Source organism: Oryctolagus cuniculus, chromosome 15, assembly GCF_051225735.1.
Source record: "Oryctolagus cuniculus isolate XC-2025 breed Fujian yellow rabbit chromosome 15, ASM5122573v1, whole genome shotgun sequence".
Classification (NCBI taxonomy): domain Eukaryota; kingdom Metazoa; phylum Chordata; class Mammalia; order Lagomorpha; family Leporidae; genus Oryctolagus; species Oryctolagus cuniculus.
The window spans coordinates 77,400,371-77,413,230 of NC_142881.1; the positions used below are offsets into that span (position 1 = coordinate 77,400,371).

A 12,860-nucleotide genomic window follows, 5' to 3' on the forward strand; every position below is an offset into this window, starting at 1 on the left:
GGTCCCTGGTTCCGGCCCAGTCTCAGCCTGGGGGAGAGCAGCCCTCCAGGTTTTCCCTGAGAGCAGCCTTCCACGTCCATCGGGAGTTCTGGAGGCCTTGGGATGGGCAGGGCAGCCACTGCCTTTGTGCCTGGGCCTGGTGACTGTCCCTTCCGTGCTGCTGCTTGCCCATGCCTCACCCTGACAGGACTCTGGTCTCTCGGCACCTGCACTCCACTGTGTCAAATTCTGCAATCCACCATTTGCCCACCTTAGCCAAGGACCCGGGCAGCTGCTGAGGCCGGCAGTCTGTGGGGCTCCATTTTGCTTCTCCTTTGGGCTGAAGACTTTTTTTCTTCATCATTTCTTCCCCCAGCCATGGACAGGGCCTCTGGGTCCAGGGACAACAACCACACGAGAACTCTGGGGCAGCTGTGTCGGTTGCAGCATTCAAGTCGCAAGTACTTGATCCAGCACCTGCAGCCTCCCTGGATCCCAAGGGCCGAGGAGCCGGAAGCGCACCTGCACAAAGATGTGGGAGGCAGGCAGCGCCCCGCAGGACAACGGCTGCGCCTGGACATCCACCCCGTGGGCAGCGCTCCCCAGCGAGACACTATGACCCGGAAGTGATGCTGGCACGTGACCTCCTGCTCCACCACGCGCATCGCCTGGGTTCCAGCCTGAGCGTTGAAGATACTGCTAGGAGCCGCCAGGAGCTGGTGTCCGAGGCTGGGAAAGACCCCACCCAGCCAAGGGTCAGGCCCATGGTGGCCACGCCGTTTTTGGGGACGTGCTGGAACTCTCTTCATGATTTTCTGCGGGGGCTCTAGCGATTCTCCACGGCGGCTTCCGTAAGTTTTCACCTCAGGACTTTCAGTTTTGTTCCTGAGAAACGAGTATTTTTCCCCCTCCTACAGGGAAGGTTGATGGAGGAAGGAAGGTGTGGAAAAGAGGGAGAGGGGGGAGAGAGAGTAGGAGACGGGAGAAGAGAGAGGAAGGAGGAAAGGAGGGAGAGTGAGAAAGAACTTTTCCTGCTGGCCCTGAGAACATTTTGTGGCATTTCCTCTTCCCCGAGCCAAAAGTATCCGTGGCAACTCAGTGAGAAGAGGCCATCGCCGCCTCTCTTTTCTGAATCGTACTGATGTGTGACGTGTGCTGCAGTGTGCTTGCGGAATTCATAGGTGTACAGCTGAGGGACTGTCACAGACCCAGCACACGTGGCACGAGTGTTACGATGAAAGTAAAAACAGAACCGTACTGAAACCCAGGACTCCCTCTTGGGCTGTGTTCCACCACCGCTCTGCTCTACTGATGCCCAGTTTTATTTTTCCCGGATATGTGTGTCTTGCTTTTGTGGGGCAGTGTTATCTTTGTGAGGGTCGTCTGCATTCTTCCGGTGGGTCATGGAAGGCTATTCCTGCGGCTCTAGCGTTCCTGCGTCCATGGCCATTGGAGCAGTTCTGTCCGCGTTCTATGCAGACCCTCTGTGAATGTCTGCAGCAGATCGCTGATGGCAGCACCGTGTGTCCGCGCAGGCATACGCGTTCCTGTAGGAACTGGAGGGGCTGTGTCACTGAGTGCGCGTGTTCAGCCTTGAGCCTGCTGTCTCAGGTGTGGATGCACCTTCCCGCCAGCAGTGTGTGAGTCCTGATTGCTTCCTGTCCACAACACCTGGCATTTGGCACGTCTTTGCCTTTCAGCCCTTCCAGGGAGTTATCATGATAGGGCCCTGTAGGTATGGGGTGTGTGTGTATGTGTGTGTGGGTGGGTGTGTGTTTCTTTTTCAAATCTTGTAGTGTCGGCCGGCGCGGCGGCTCACTAGGGTAATCCTCCGCCTGCAGTGCCGGCCCCCCAGGTTCTAGTCCCGGTTGGGGCACTGGATTCTGTTCCGGTTGCCCCTCTTCCAGTCCAGCTCTCTGCTATGGCCCGGGAAGGCAGTGGAGGATGGCCTGTGTTTGGGCCCTTCACCCGCATGGGAGACCAGGAGGAATCTCCTCGCTCCTGGCTTCAGATCGGTGCAGTGCGCTGGCTGTAGCAGCCATTTGGGGGGTGAAGGAAGACCTTTCTCTTTGTCATCCTCTCTCTCACTGTCTAACTCCGCCTGTCAAAAAAAAAAAAAAGTTTCTAGGAAAACTGGAATTAAAATGTAAGTTTACTTTGATGCAAAAGTTTTGAAATCTATGCATCATTTCTTCCTTCTAAATGCTTTACCTGACCTTTTAGAAGCTTCCTTGTACACATGGCTTTCAAAAAGTCTTGCACCAACATAAATTGAGCTTTTACCCCAGTTTTCTGCCAATTTTTGCAGCCCCCTCAGACTTTCTCTCTACTCCTGATGTCTTTCACCAGCCGTGGGTTTTGTCTGTTCTGGAGCATCCTGTTGACGGAACAATACGTCATGTTGCTTCCAGAGCCTGTGGCTCAGCCATGCTTGCTGCTGCACAGAACCCTCGTGTGTTCCCTGTGATGGCTGAGCACCCTGCAGGACGTGAGCAGACCCGTGTTGGCAGCTGACAACCCCTTGCTACTCTGATGGCCATTTGCATGGTTTCCCGTGTTTGGCTGTGATGAGCAAAGGTGCTGTTATATGTGTTCTTGTCCCAGTCTGCCTGTGAATGCACATTTTCATTGTTCTGGGGGAAATGCACCTACCAGTAAAATAGCTGGGTTCTAGAGTAGGTGTAAGGTTTTTGAAGAACCTGCTAAACTGGTTTACAATGTGGTTGTACCATTTTATACTCTCTAAGGCGATGTTTGGGAATTCTGTTTTCTCCCCATCCTTGCCCACATTCGGGGCCATCAGTTGTTTTACAATAGCCATTGTATTGTGTAAGAGTATCCATGTGGTCTTTTTTTTTTTAATTTATTTATTTATTTGAAAGAGTTATACAGAGAGAGGAGAGATAGAGGTAGAGGTAGAGGTAGAGCTAGAGGTAGAGGTAGAGATAGAGGTAGAGGTAGAAAAAGAGAGAGGTCTTCCATATGATGGTTCACTCCCCAATTGGCTGCAATGGCCCGAGCTGTGCCGATCTAAAGCCAGGAGCCAGGAGCCAGGAGCCAGGAGCCAGGAGCCAGGAGCTTCTTCCTGGTCTCCCACACTGGTGCAGGGGCCCAAGGACTTGGGTCATCCTCCACTGCTTTCCCAGGCCATAACAGGGAGCTGGATTGGAAGTGGAGCTGCTGGGTCTCAAACCAGCTCCCATATGGGATGCCAGTGCTTCAGGCCAGGGCCTTAACCCACTGTGTCACAGTTTTGGGCCCCCCTCTATGTGGTCTTAATGTGCATTTCTCTAATGACTAATGATGCCCAGCACTTTCATTGTGGCCTGCAAGGAGGGGCTTCTTGTCCATTCACAGCATTCCATCGTGAAGTGTCCAAGACTTCTGCTCATATTTTATTTTTAAAATGTTGATTTTAATGGACATACAATATTTATCTTTAATTGTGGGATACAGTATTCTAATTCAATACTTGTATACAGTATATAATTACCAAATCAGGGTAATGAGCATTTCCACATCCTTATATTTTTTGTTTAGAGCCTAGAGCTCCTGTCTTCTGGTTCTTTTCAGAACAGTGGGTTACTCTGAATTGTACCTTCTTTGTTGTGGTGTAGAACACTGGAACTTATTCTAATTCTAACTGTATTCTGATACCCATTACTCAATCTGTCCCTGCCCTCCTCCTCCCTGCCCTTCCTAGCCTCTAATATTCACTATTTTCCTATTGAAGAACTTTGGACATTTCCTGGCTTGGATGAATATGAATATAGCCACTGTAAACACTTAATACTAGCTTTTCTGCAAATATATATTTTCATTTCTCTTGAGCAAATATCTAGAGATGAATTTCTAGGCTATATACTAAATGTATGTTTCACTTGAAAAGAAATGGTTAAACCACTTTCCTAGAATGGCTGCTTGGAGTGGGCATTTGGCTTAATAGGTAAAATACTATGTGGGACACCCATGTCCCTAATCCCCTAATCGGAGTACCTGGGATTGAGTCCCAGCTCCACTTCTAATTCCAACTTGCTGCTAATGCACACTTTTAGAGGCAGCAGGCTAATGGCTCAGGTAGTTGAATTTCTGTCACCTGGGTGGGAGATTCAGCTTTAGTTCCCAGTTTAGGCTTCAACCTGGCCCTGCATCCGCTGTTGGGTAATGAACCAGCAGATAGGACGTCTGTTTCTTTGTCTTTCAAATAAATAAATAATAAACATAAAGTCACTGTTGCATTTTGGGTTTGTGGGTGTTTTAGTTGCTTTATATTCTCCCCAAGAATTTTAATTTTTTCCTGGTAAATGTTTACTATAACGGTTAGTTGTTATTGCTTAGTTTGATGAAGGTCTAGTGTTGCTGAGAAGCATCTCAAAATGGAGCCTAGCATTAAGACATTAACTGTGGAGGTGATAATTGAATTCTGCATGTTGTGATTTGGTCTTTGGGGCCAGTCTGACCTATGCTTGTCTTCCTTAATTTAAGGAGTTGATTTTTAATAAAGAATTGACTCATAATCATTATACTGAATACAGAGGGACTACAAGCTAAGGGAGCCAGACTGGGGCCTGATAAAGTCTACAGCAGAGGCATTAGGGAATTGGAACTCAGTTTCAGTTCTGTTTCTAATTTTCCTCCATTCCCTAGTGTCTGCATTGTTTTGTGTTACTTGAGCAATTTTTGGTGTCCTATTTTACTTACCGACTGAGTTTTTGATTTGCAAAGTTTTTTAGTGACTTCTCTCTGGAATTACTTAACTTTACCAAGTCTAATTAGAATTGATATTTTATCAATTTCAAATGGAATATAGAAATCTGACCACCATGTTGTCTCTTTGCTCTCCTCCCTGAAGTTATAATTGCCATACTTGATTACAGTATGCATTGAAAAATCTATAACACAATGTTATTTTTTTTATTTGACAGATAGAGTTAGACAGTGAGAGAGAGTGACAAAGAGAAAGGTCTTCCTTCTGTTGATTCACGCCCAACATGGCTGCCAGAGCTGGTGCGCTGTGCCGATCCAAAGCCAGGAGCCAGGTGCTTCTCCTGGTCTCCCAGGGGGTGCAGGGCCCAAGCACTTGGGCCATCCTCCACTGCCTTCCCTGGCCACAGCAGAGAGCTGGCCTGGAAGAGGGGCAACTGGGACAGAATCCAGCACCCCGACCAGGACTAGAACCTGGTGTGCTGGCGCAGCAGGTGGAGGATTAGCCTATTGAGCCATGGTGCCAGCCATTAACCATCTCTTAAAAAGCAGGTCTGTTGCGGGGCGGTGTTGTGGCAGAGGGTTAATGCCCTGACCTGAAGTGCTGGCATCCCATATGGGTGTCAGTTTGAGACCCAGCTGCTCCACTTCTGAGCCAGCTCTCTGCTGTGGCCTGGGAAAGCAGTAGAAGATGGCCTGAGTCCTTGGGCCCCTGCATCTGCATGGGAGACCTGGAAGAAGCTGCTGGCTCCTGGCTTCAGATTGATGCAGCTCCAGCTGTTGCAGCCATTTGGGGGAGTGAACCATCAGACCTCTTTCTCACTCTGTCTCTCCTCTCTCTGTGTAACTCTGACTTTCAAATAAATAAATCTTAAAAAAAGAAAAGCAGGTCTGTTGGCAAAGGATTCTCCTAGGTTTCCTTTAATTTAAAAGCAGTTTAAATTTCATGGTTCTTTCTGAAGTATATTTCCACTGTTTGTAGAGTTCTAAATTGATTCTCTTCTTCTAGTGCCTGAAGAATGAATGTCATCTAATGAGGAGTTCCACAGTCATTCGGATCATTGTGCCCTACAGGTAACATGTTGCTTATCTCTGTCCAATTCATTGCCTTTACTTCTTTGCAGTTTCAGTTATGCATTTGAAAACATGAATCCTGAGTTTTGTTAAAGTTTTGAATCTGTAAGTTGTGTCTTTACCTAAACAGGAAATTTCAGACATTATTATTTTTCCATGTTTATATTCTTTCTTCTCTGGACTTTGTTGACATTGTGTTAAACTTGTTGTGATTATCCAACATGTTCCTAAGATCTTATTTTTTTTTTCAGTCTCTTTTCTCCCTATTCAGAAAGTATATATTTTTAATTGGGTTATCTTCCCTCTGCCATCTCCATTCTGGTATAATTTTTTTCTTTTGTAGTCATTGTATTTTTGTTTTAATATTCCATTCAATCTTTACATTTTCTGTTATTGGTATGACTTTCTGTTCATTTGTTTCTGAGTTATTTCACAATTACATGCTGGAACATTTTTTTTTTCATTTTTGATTCTCTTTATATACAGAAGATCAGTTTAGCATACATTAAGTAAAGATTTCAACAGTTTGCTCCCACACAGAAACATAAAGTGAAAAATACTGTTTGAGTACTAGTTATAGCATTAGATCTCAATGTACAGCACACTAAGGACAAAGATCCTACATGAGGAGTAAGTGCACAGTGACTCCTGTTGTTGACTTAACAAATTGACACTCTTGTTTATGGTATCAGTAATCACCCTAGGCTCTTGTCATGAGTTGCCAAGGCTATGGAAGCCCCCTGAGTTCACTGACTCTGATCATTTTTAGACAAGGCCATGGTCAAAGGGGAAGTTCTCTCCTCCCTTCAGAGAAAGGTACCTCCTTCTTTGATGACCTGTTCTTTTCACTGGGATCTCACTCGTAGAGATCTTTCATTTAGGTTTTTTTTTTCCCCCAGAGTGTCTTGGCTTTCCATGCCTGAAATACTCTCATGGGCATTTCAGCTGGATCCACATGTCTTAAGGGCTGATTATGAGGCCAGAGTGCTGTTAGGACATTTGCCATTCTATGGGTCTGCTGTGTATCTCACTTCCCATGTTGGATCATTCTCTCCCTTTTTTATTCTATCAGCTAGTATTTGCAGACACTATTCTTGTTTATGTGATCCCTTTGGTTCTTAGTCCTATCATTACGATCAATTGTGAACAGAAATTGATCACTGGGACTAGTGAGATGGCATTGGTACATGCCACCTCTATGGGATTGAATTTGAATCCCCTGGTATGTTTCTAACTCTACCTTTTGAGGTAAGTCAACTTGAGCATGTCCCGAATTGCACATCTCTTCCCTCTCTTATTCCCACTCTTATATTTAACAGCAATCACTTTTCAGTTAAGTTTCAGCACTTAAGAAGAATTGTGTATTGACTACAGTATTCAACCAAAAGTATTAAGTAGAACAAACAAAAAAAAAATACTAAGAGGGATAACATATTAAGCTGCTCATCAACAGTCAGCGTGAGGGCTGATCAAGTCACCATTTCTCATAGTGTTCATTTCACTTTAACAGGTTTCCTTTTTGGTGCTCAGTTAGTTGTCACCTGTCAAGGAGAACAAGTGGTATTTGTCCCTTTGGGATTGGCTTATTTCACTCAACATGATGTTTTCTAAATTCCTAACAGGGATCACTTTTCAGTTAAAATTAAGAATAATTGTGTGTTAATTACAGAGTTCAACCAATGGTACTAGAACAAAAAAAATTACTGAAATGGATAAAGTATTACATTGTACATCAACCATGAGGACAAGAGCTGATCAAGTCACTGTTTCTCATAGTGTCCATTTCACTTCAACAAGTTTCCCCTTTGGTGCTCAGTTAGTTGTCGCCAATCAGGGAGAACATATGATATTTGTCCCTTTGGGACTGGCTTAATTCACTCAGCATGATGTTTTCCAAATTCCTCCATCTTGTTGCAAATGACTGGGTTTCCTTGTTTTTGACTGCTGTATAGTATTCTATAGAGTACATGTCCCATAATTTCTTTATCCAGTCTACTGTTGATGGGCATTTGGGTTGGTTCCAGGTCTTAGCTATTGTGAATTGAGCTGCAATAAACATTAGGGTGCAGACCGCTTTTTGTTTGCCAATTTAATTTCCTTTGGGTAAATTCCAAGGAGTGGGATGGCTGGGTTGAATGGTAGGGTTATATTCATGTTTCTGAGGAATCTCCAGGCTGACTTCCATAGTGGCTTAACCAGTTTGCATTCCCACCAACAGTGGGTTAGTGTCCCTTTTTCCCCACATCCTCGCCAGCATCTATTGTTGGTAGATTTCTGAATGTGAGCCATTCTAACTGGGGTGAAGTGGAACCTCATTGTGGTTTTGATTTGCATTTCCCTGATTGCTAGTGATCTTGAACATTTTTTCATGTGTCTGTTGGCCCTTTGGATTTCCTCTTTTGAAAAATGTCTATTGAGGTCCTTGGCCCATCTCTTAAGTGGGTTGTTGGTTTTGACGTTGTGGAGTTTCTTGATTTCTTTGTAGATTCTGGTTATCAACCCTTTATCAGTTGCATAGTTTGCAAATATTTTTTCCCATTCTGTCGGTTGTCTCTTCACTTTCCTGACTGTTTCTTTTGCAGTACAGAAACTTCTCAATTTGATGCAATCCCAAATGTTAATTTTGGCTTTGACTGCTTGTGCTTCTGGGGTGTTTTCCAAGAAGTCATTGCTGGTACCTATATCTTGCAGGGTTTTTCCAATGCTCTCTAATAATTTGATGGTGTCAGGTCGTAGATTTAAGTCTTTAATCCGTGTTGAGTGGATTTTTGTGTAAGGTGTAAGGTAGGGGTCTTGCTTCATGATTCTGCATGTGGAAATCCAATTTTCCCAGCACCATTTATTGAATAGACTGTCCTTACTCCAAAGATTGGTTTTGGACCCTTGATCAAATATGAGTTGGCTATAGATGTTTGGATTGATTTCTGGTGTTTCAATTCTGTTCCATTGGTCTATCCATGGAACCATATCCATATTGAGATAATAATATGGTTTTTCTTCTGCAGTCTGTTAATGTGGTGTATCACATTGATTGTCTTGCACACATTAAACCATCCCTGCATACCAGGGATAAATCCCACTTGGTCTGGGTGGATGATCTTTCTGATGTGTTGTTCATTCTATTGGCGAGAATTTTATTGAGGATTTTTGCATCTATGTTCATCAGGGATATTGGTCTGTAATTCTCTTTCAGTGCTGCATCTTTTTCCGGTTTAGGAATTAAGGTGATGCTGGATTCATAGAAAGAATTTGGGAGGATTCCCTCTTCTTCGATTGTTCTGAATAGTTTGAGAAGAATTGGAGTTAGTTCTTCTTTAAATGTCTGGTAGAATTCAGCAGTGAATCCATCTGGTCCTGGGCTTTTCTTTGTTGGGAGGGCCTTTATTACTGTTTTAATTTCTGTCTCAGTTATGGGTCTGTTTAGGTTTTCAAAGTTTTCCTGGTTCAATTTAGGTAGGTTGCATGTGTCCAGGAATCTATCCATTTCTGATAGGTTTCCCTGTTTGCTGGCATACAAATCCTTGTAGTAATTTCTGATGATTCTTTTTATTTCTGTGGTGTCTGTTGTTATGTTTCCTTTTTCATCTCTGATTTTATTGATTTGGGTCTTTTCTCTTCTTTTTTTAGTTAGTTGGGCCAATGGGGTGTCAATTTTGTTTATTTTTTAAAAAACCAGCTCCTCGTTTGGCTGATTTTTTGTAATGTTTTTCTTGATTCAATCCTGTTGATTTCTTCTCTGATTTTAATTATTTCTGTTCTCCTACTAGATTTGGGTCTGGTTTGCTGCAGTTTTTCTAGATCCTTGAGATGTGTTGAAAGCTCATCTATTTGGTGCCTTTCCAATTTTGTGATGTAGGCACCTATTGATATAAACTTTCCTCTTAACACTGCTTTTGCTGCATCCCATAAGTTTTGGTATGTTGTGCTGTTATCCTCATTTACTTCCTGAAAATTTTTGATTTCTCGTTTAATTTCTTCTATGACCCATTGTTCATTCAGGAGCATGTTGTTCAATCTCCATGTGTTTGCGTATGCTCTAGGGATTCCTGAGTTGTTCATTTCCAACTTCATTCCTTTATGGTCTGAGAAGCTGCATGGTATGATTCTAATTCTTTTGAATTTGCTGAGACTTGCTTTATGGCCTAGTATGTGGTCAATCCTAGAGAAGGTTCCATGTACTGCTGAGAAGAATGTAAAATCTTTAGCTGTAGGATTGAAAGTTCTGTATATATCTGTTAGATCCATTTGGGCTATAGTGTCGTTTAAATCTACTGTATCCTTGTTGATCTTCTGTGCTGTTGATCTGTCTATTTCTGAGAGTGGAGTATTGAAGTCCCCCAGTACTATTGTATTGGGGTCTAAGTCTCCCTTTAATTCCCTTAACAAATCTTTTAGATAAACCGGTGCCCTGTAGTTAGGTGCATATACATTGATAATTGTTATATCTTCTTGTTGTATTGATCCCTTAATCATTATATAGTGTCCCTCTTTGTCTCTCTTAACAGTTTTTGTGGTAAAGTTTATGTTGTCCGATATTAAGATGGCTACACCCGCTCTTTTTTCATTTCTGTTGGCATGGTATATCTTTTTCCAGCCTTTCACTTCCAGTCTGTATGGATCTTTGTTGGAAAGATGTGTTTCTTGTAAGCAGCAAATAGATGGGTTTTGTTCCTTAACCCAATCAGCCAATCTGTGTCTTTTAACTGGACAGACAGTTCAGGCCATTAACGTTCAATGTGACTAATGATAAGTGGTAACTTTGCCCTGCCATTTGCCAAAGATAAGTTCTAATATATGCTTTGAATTCCCTGTGATCTTTTGCTGTGAGGTTTCCTTCCTTTATCTTCTTTCATATTGATGACCGTGTTTCTTTGTTTCTTTAAGCATCTTTTGCAGGGCTGGATGAGTGGCGACAAATTCTTTCAATTTCTGTTTGCTATGAAAAGTCTTTATTTCACCTTCATTCACAAATGATAGCTTTGCAGGATATAATATTCTGGGCTGGCAGTTTTTCTCTCTTAGTACCTGGGCTATATCTTGCCATTCCCTCCTAGCTTGTAGGGTTTCTGATGAGAAATCAGCTGTGAGTCTGATTGGAGATCCTCTGAGAGTAATCTGACATTTCTCTCTTACACATTTTAGGATCTTTTCTTTATGTTTCACTGCGGAGAGTTTAATTACATCATGTTGTGGTGAGGATCTCTTTTGGTTATGTTTACTGGGGGTTCTGTGAGCTTCCTGTACTAGGATTTCTCTGTCCTTCTCCAAACCTGGGAAATTTTCTGCTAATATCTCACTAAAAAGGCCTTCTAATCCTTTCTCCCTCTCCATGCCTTCAGGAACTCCTAGAACCTGAATGTTGTTTTTTTTAATAGTATCCTGCAGATTCCTGACAATATGTTTTAGATTTCTAATTTCCTCTTCTTTTCTTTGGTCTGACTGTATCCTTTCCTGTTCTCTGTCTTCTAAGTCCGATATTCTCTCTTCTGCTTCACCCATTCTGTTCGTAAGGCTCTCTATTGTGTTTTTCATTTGATCTATTGAATTCTTCACTTCATTATGATTTCTCGTCACTATCCCAGTTTCTTGTTGTACTAGTTGTTTCATTTCATTTTGATTCCTCCTTAATATTTCATTTTCATGAGAGAGATTTTCTATCTTGTCCATTAAGGATTTCTGTAGTTCAAGAATTTGTTTTTGAGAACTTCTTAATGTTCTTATCAATTTTTTGAGATCTGCTTCTTGCATTTCTTCTAACTCATCATCTTCATAATCTTGAATTGGGGTGTCTTTTTCATTTGGGGGCATCATGGTGACTTCCTTGTTTTTATTGCCTCGGTTTTTGCGTTTGTTATTTGGCATATTGGAGATATTTGGTTTCTTCACGGTGGTGCTTTTTCTTGTTATACTATGACTCTAGATTAAGTGGACTGTCTGTTTTTGATGGAGCCTTAGAGGCTTGAGATGGGTGTGGCCTGAGAGCTCTGTTTGGTGTGCCAAAGGTGACACTCCCAGGTTAGGCATGGTAGATCTCTCTCTCTCTCTTTCTTTTTTTGATTCAAAAGGGAAGTAATTCTGCACAGCTGAACGAAGTTGGAGGTAGTTAGCAGGTAAATTATATACCCACAGGAGCCAGAGATCAGAAGCTCTTTCCCAAGGACCACATAGGGAATCTGTTCTGCCCTCAGGGTGGGCTCAGATTCTCCTTCAGTCTCCCACTGGGTTGCCAAAGTTATGGAATTGTAGCATCTCTGGAGAGTACTCATGTGGATTCTGTGAGTTCTCTCTCCCACCGTCTCTTTTTTCACAGTCTCAGTTCAGTAGCACCACAAATTTACTAGGTCCTAATCTCCTGTTAATTCGCCCTGCCCAGAGTCAGGTTTTTCTGCTAGGCTCAGGGCTGGTGCAGACCTGAGGTCGCTCTGCTTATGAGGTATGTCCAAGATGGCGCCTGCTCTTTGTCTTGCTCGCCCTTGAGAGGTGAGCGGAGAGAGAGAAACCCGTGTCCGTACCAGTCACCTTTTTTTCCTCTCTCTCTCTTCCAGTTAGCCTGGTGAACTTTTCCCCCCGGGGGTCGTTCCCTCTAGTCTCCTCTCTCCGCTTGCCCGCCGGTGTCTCAGGCTATTGAGGTTCGGCTCACCTCGCGTTCCAGCGCTGGTGTGGTGAGTCTGCCACTGGTGTCCCGAACTGTGGGCTCCCACGTTCTCCACGCAGGTCCACTGTGAATCATGCGTTCTGGAAGAGTTTCTTCTGATGTTTCCTCCCCTACTCTTCCTTGAACCTGCAGTATCTCCACTTTTATTAAACTGTCTCTCCCCGGACTATCAGTGTGCTCCCTTCCTATTCCACCATCTTGCCTCCTCCCCCTCATGCTGGAACATTTTAATGTTAACTGTTCTAAATTCTTTGTTGGATAATTTTAAGAGTTTGTATCTTGGCATTAACATCTGTTGCTTTTTTTTCTCCCATGTGAATTGCTATGTTTCTGGCTCTTCATATATTAATTTTGGATTGCACCCTGGGTATTTTGAATATTGTGTTATAAAATTCTGAGTTTTAAAGCAAATCTTATGGAGAAGGCAGTTTTTGTTTTGTTAGGTAAT

At 43.2% G+C, this 12,860-nt stretch overlaps 1 long non-coding RNA gene across 2 annotated transcripts in view; it reads left to right on the forward strand.

Moving 5' to 3' along the window:
- Positions 1-204: 204 nt before the first annotated feature.
- Positions 205-12,860, forward strand: part of LOC149122087 (uncharacterized) — a 40,558-nt gene continuing 27,902 nt past the window's right edge. Inside the window, exons 1-2 of one of the 2 annotated variants that reach the window (XR_016221743.1) lie at positions 205-830; positions 5,693-5,757. This is a non-coding gene — a long non-coding RNA (uncharacterized LOC149122087). The remainder of the gene's footprint in view (positions 831-5,692; positions 5,758-12,860) is intronic. The other variant, XR_016221742.1, reaches the window with a different exon arrangement.